Here is a 6,311-nt window from a genome sequence, read left to right as displayed (position 1 = left end):
GTGGCGGGCACCTGTAGTCCCAGCTACTCGGGAGGCTGAGGCAGGAGAATGGCATGAACCCAGGAGGTGGAGCTTGCAGTGAGCTGAGATTGCGCCACTGCACTCCAGCCTGGGTGACAGAGCGAGACTCCGTCTCAAAAAAAAAAAAAAAGAAAAAGAAAAAAAAAAAGTCCCAAATCAATGACCTAACCTTCTGCCTTAAGAAATTAGGAAAAGGGGCCAGGCATGCAGTGGCTCACACCTATAATCCCAACACTTTGGGAGTCCAAGAAGTTTGAGACCAGCCTGGGCAATATACGGAGACCTTGTCTCTATGAAAATTTTTTCTAAAAATTAGCCAGACGTGGTGGCTCCTGCCTATGGTCCCAGCTATTTGGGAGGCTAATGGAGGGGGATCGCTTGAGCCCAGAAGGGTCAAGCCTACAGTGAACTATGATGGCACTACTATGCTCCAGCCTGGGTAACAGAGGGAGACTCTGTCTCAAAAAGCAAAAAAAAAAAAAAAAAAAAAAAAAAAAAGAGAGAGAGAGAGGAGACATCTCTACAATGTCCCATAGATATTACAACCATAATAAGGGAATAACATGAAGAACTTTATGCCAAAAAATTCACCAACTTTGATGAAATGCATACATCTTTTGAAATACATAAACTACCAAGACTCACTTAATAAGAAACATATAGCCTGGATAGTCATGTATCTATTAAAGAAAACCAACATTTGGTTAAAAACCCTCCCATGAAGGAAACGCCCATCCAAAATGTCTTCACTGATTAATTCTACCAAACATTTAAGGAAGAAATAATACTAATTCACAAACAACACACAAAGTATTCCAAAAAGTTAAAGAAGACATACATCCCAACTCCATCTATGAGACCAGCATTACACTGATGTTATGCTCATGTCAGAAAGTTATTACAACAATGTCTCTTATAGCTGTTTTTGTTTTGTCAAACCAATATCCCATTAAAGTTCATTCATTGGGTTTAGTTTTACCTCATTAGTGTTTTTGTTTTTGTTTTTGTTTTTTTATGCGGAGTCTCACTCTATCATCCAGACTGGAGTGCTGTGGTGTAATCTCGGCTTACTGCAACCTCTGCCCCACAGGCTGAAACAATTCTCGTGCCTCGGCCTCCTGTGTAGCTGGGATTACAGGCCCATGCCGCCATGCCTGGCTAATTTTTGTATTTTTAGTGGAGACAGGGTTTCACCGTGATGGCCAGGCTGGCCTTGAACTCCTGGCCTCAAGTGATCCACCAGCCTCGGCCTCCCAAAGTTCTGGGATTAGAGGCATGAGCCACCATACCCGGCCTTTTTTTTTTTTTTTTTTTTTTTGAGACATAGTCTCCTTTGTCACCCAGGCTGGAGTGCAGTGGCACGATCTTGGCGCACTGCAACCTCTGCAGGGCTCAAGCGATTCTCCTGCCTCAGCTGCTGAGTCCCAACATGGGATTTTGCCTTGTTTGTCAGGCTGGTCTCGAACTCCTGACCTCAGGTGATCTGTCCACCTCGGCCTCCCAAAGTGCTGGGGTTACAGGTATAAGCCACCTTGCCTGGCCACATTAGTGTATTTTAATCTAGAACAGTTCTTCTACCTTTTATTTTCTCTCATGACGTCAGTTCTTTGAGGAGAGATTACATCAGTTATCTTCTGAATGTCCTATATTCTCAATTTGTCTTATTTGTTCTTTAGTGATATAATTTACCTGTTCTTTGTGTTTCCTGTAAATTAGAAGTTTGGTCTAAAAGTTTTATTACATTCAATTAACAGACGGGGTACAGTAGCTCTCGCCAGTAATCCCAGCTCTTTGGGAGGCCAAAGCTGGAAGATGGCTTGGGGCCAGGAGTTTGACATCACAGTGAGCTATGATGTCACTGCACTCAAGCCTGGGTGACAGCAAGACCATGTCTAAAATAACTAACTAAATAAATAAATTCAATTAAGCATTTAGGCAGGAATGTTTAATAGGTTTTGCTGTGTACTTCATACTGTATCATATCATGAGGCACATAATGTTATGTTTTTCATGAACAGCAATGCTAAATTGGATGACTTGATTTCAATAGCAAACCCCAGATCTCTAAATTATAAAGATTTGTGGTTTATTTTTTCAGGTTTTTCTTTTTTTGAGACTGAGTTTCGCTCTTGTTGCCCAGGCTGGAGTGCAATGGTGCAATCTCAGCTCACTGCAACCTCTGCCTCCCAGGTTCAAGCAATTCTCCTGCCTCAGCCTCCCGAGTAGCTGGGATTACAGGCATGCGCCACCACGCCCAGCTAATTTTCTATTTTTAGTAGAGACGTGTTTTCTCCATGTTGGTGAGGCTGGTCTCAAACTCCCGACCTCAGGTGGTCCACCCGCCTCGGCCTCCCAAAGTGCTGGGATTACAGTCATGAGCCCCAGCTGTTTTTTTTTTTTTTTTTTTTTTTGAGACAGAGTTTCACTCTTGTTGCCCAGGCTGGAGTGTAATAGTGCAATGTCCGCTCACTACAACCTCCGTCTCCCAGGTTCAAGTGATTCTCCTGCCTCAGCCTCCTGAGTAGCTGGGATTACAGGCGCCCACACCACGCCTGGCTAATTTTTTGTATATTCAATAGAGATGGGTTTCACCATGTTGGCCAGGCTGGTCTTGAACTCCTGACTTCAGGTGATCCACCCACCTTGGCCTCCCAAAGTGTTGGGATTACAGGCATGAGCCACCACACCCGGCCTGACCATTTTTGTATTTTTAGTAGAGATGGGGTTTCACCATGTTGACCTGGCTGGTCTCAAACTTCTGGTCTCAAGTGATCCGCCCGCCTCAGTCTCCCAAAATGCTGGCATTATTGGTGTGAGGCATCATGCCTGCCCAAAGATTTGTTTTTCTCTTTGCAAGTAGCAACAAAATAATCTCTGGGTGACGCTTTGGCACAGTGCAGATACTCTGTTCCCTCAAAGCCTTTCACCCAGTGGTTTTAGCATCTAATGATTGCTCTTGCCTTAATTAATTACAGTCATGTGACACATAAACATACCATATGCATGATGGTGGTCCCGTAAGATTATAAAGGAGCTGAAAAATGTCTATTGCCTAGTGACATCGTAGGCCATTGTAATTTTTTTTTTTAATCCAGAATTTTTTTTTTATTATACTTTAAGTTTTAGGGTACATGTGCACAAAGTGCAGGTTTGTTACATATGTATACATGTCCCATGTTGGTGTGCTGCACCCACAAACTCGTCATTTACATTAGGTATATCTCCTAATGCTATCCCTCCCCCCTCCCCCCACCCCAAAACAGGCCCCGGTGTGTGATGTTCCCCAACCTGTGTCCAAGTATTCTCATTGTTCAATTCCCACCTATGAGTGAGAACATGCGGTGTTTGGTTTTTTGTCCTTGTGATAGTTTGCTGAGGCCATTGTAATGTTGTAGCACAAGTACTTTATTATTTATTTATTTGTTTGTTTATTTATTTATTTTGAGATGGAGTCTCGCTCTGTCCCCCAGGCTGGAGTACAGCAGCGCGAACTCAGCTCACTGCAAGCTCCGCCTCCCAGGTTCATGCCATTCTCCTGCTTCAGCCTCCTGAGTAGCTGGGACTACAGGCGCCCGCCACCACACCCGGCTAATTTTTTTTATTTTTAGCAGAGACAGGGTTTCACCGTGTTAGCCAGGATGGTCTTCACCTCCTGACCTTGTGATCCGCCCACCTCGGCCTCCCAAAGTGCTGGGATTACAGGTGTGAGCCACCACGCCCGGCCACAAGTACTTCATTTTTAAAGTAAATTTAGTGTAGCTTAAGTGTATATTATTTATAAAGACTACAGTAGTATACAGTAATGTTCTAGGCCCTCACATTCACTTGCCACTCACTAACTGACTCATGCAGAGCAATTTCCAGTCCTACAAGCTCATTCATGGTACGTACCCTATACACATGTGCCATTTTTAATCTTTAAAAATTTTTTTTGAAACAGGGTCTCACTGTTGCCCAGGCTGGAATGCAGTGGCATAATGAGGGCTCACTGCAGCCTTGACCTCCTGGGCTCAAGCAATCCTCCCACCTCAGCCTCCAAAGTAGCTGGGACCATAGGCACATGCCACCATGCCCAGCTAATTTTTTTTTTTTTTTTAGACAGAGTTTCGCTTTTGTTGCTCAGGCTGGAGTGCAATGGCACAATTTTGGCTCACTGCAACCTCCACATCCCGGGTTCAAGCGATTCTCCTGCCTCAGCCTCCCGAGTAGCTAGGTGCCACCACACCCAGTTAATTTTTGTATTTTTAGTAGAGACAGGGTTTTGCCATATTGGCCAGGTTGGTCTTGAATTCCTGACCTCAAGTGATCCACCCACCTAGGTCTTCCAAAGTGCTGAGATTACAGGTGTGATCCACCGTGCTGGGCCCGTCATACCTGCTTTGTTCATTGTTCTGTTGACCTTTGAGTTTGGATGTATCTGAAGGAACTCAGTAGAAGATTTCATCTGGTCTGACTGACGTCTGCAGATTCAACCACCTGCAGACTTTTTATTCTTAAGGTTTTTAAAATTACCCAGTATAGTTTCTTGTATATAGCAGGTGTTTAACAAATTATTTTTGAAGAGATGGATGAATTTCAGCGGCAAGTCTTTTTCAAAAGCAAGTGGATAAAACGGCTAGAGCAGAGGTGAGTTTGAAGGTTCTGTTGTCATTTGAAGGAAGACCGATAATGAAGTAGGTCAAATAAATGGGGTGTGAATGTATTTTGGTTTGAAAACAACCCTAATTGCTTGGGGACTGACAAGGATTCTGTCTGGGCCTGAAATTTCCTGTCTGTCCCAATATCAGCTCTGAAGACCTAGTCATGGGAGCAGATCCACCCAGATGTGCTGGATGTCTAGTTCTCTGGATTATTTCAGATCAGGCCCAGTGATCAAGGTTTGGTGCAAAGAACATGTTCTCTCTCTAACAGAGAGCTGAAAAGGCCCTTTAATATCTTTGAATCCATCTCCTCAGGGCAGAAAAAGGCAATCCATATAGTATAATGGTTATAACATTAGAGGAGAGGCTCCAATGACAAAATTGCTTTAATACTTTTTTTTTTTTTGAGATGGAATTTCGCTCTTGTTGCCCAAGCTGGAGTGCAATGGCGTGATCTCGGCTCACTGCAACCTCCACCTCCCGGGTTCAAGTGATTCTCCTGCCTCAGCATCCAGAGTAGCTGGGATTACAGGTGCCCGCCACCACACCTGGCTAATTTTTTGTATTTTTAGTAGAGATGGGGTTTCACTATGTTGGCCAGGCTGGTCTCGAACTCCTGACCTCAGGTGATCCACCTGCCTCAGCTTCCCAAAGTGCTGGGATTACAGGCATGAGCCACCACACGCGACTTGCTTTAATACTTCATAGCTGTGTAAACTAATGCTCTTTTGCTGCCCATCAAGCTTTCCTACCCCACTTGTTTGGATAATAACTTGCCCCTCTTTGTCATAGGACACGTAACTCAGCCACATCTGTCATAGTATTTCATCTCCCTGGTGCAGTAATGGGTCCACAGGGCACATGTAACCCAAGAGAGCTAATCAGAATCTTTTATTGGCTTAATCTATATACTGTGAGAGAGAATCCCTCTCCTTTTTCATTGCAGGATCTTGTCTGAGATAATGTAAGCCTGGGGCTGCTGGCTACCATCTTTCCTACGGTGGAGAGAAACCAAGTAAATGAGAGAGTATTGAATAAGACAGATGCCTAGTACTTAGTAGGCACTTAGAAAATGTTAGATTCCTTTCACCATAAGCCTTGTAAATTCAGGGCTCAGTTAAAAAATCTTACTGTTCTTGGCCAGGCACAGTGGCTTACACCTGTAATCCCAGTACTGTGGGAGGCTGAGGCGGATGGATCACCTGAGGCCAGGAGTTCACAACCAGCCTGGCCAACATGGCAAAACCCTGTCTCTACTAAAAATACGAAAATTAGCCAGACGTGGTGGCACATGCCTGTAGTCCCAGCTACTTGGGAGGCTGAAGCACTAGAATCACTTGAACCTGGGAAGCAGAGGAAGCAGAGCTGAGATTGTGCCACTGCACTCCAGCCTGAGCAACAGAGTGAGACTTGGTCTCAAAAACAAAACAAAACAAACTTACTTCTCTTGTTATTTAGCTTTGTAGATGACAAATGGTTCTTCTTGAACCTCTATTCTACCTATAGCCTTTATTTTTTATTTTCCCCAGTGAGGGAGCTAATCTAAGAGGATCCGAGGAAGTGTTAGCAGAGGAAATCTAGGAGAGGAATTTAATAGTACTGAAGACACAGAGATAAACAAGGTAGACATAGTCCTTGTCCTCAAGGAGT

This window comes from Pan paniscus, chromosome 1, assembly GCF_029289425.2.
Source record: "Pan paniscus chromosome 1, NHGRI_mPanPan1-v2.0_pri, whole genome shotgun sequence".
Taxonomy (NCBI): domain Eukaryota; kingdom Metazoa; phylum Chordata; class Mammalia; order Primates; family Hominidae; genus Pan; species Pan paniscus.
Note: the sequence above shows the minus strand (reverse complement) of the source record.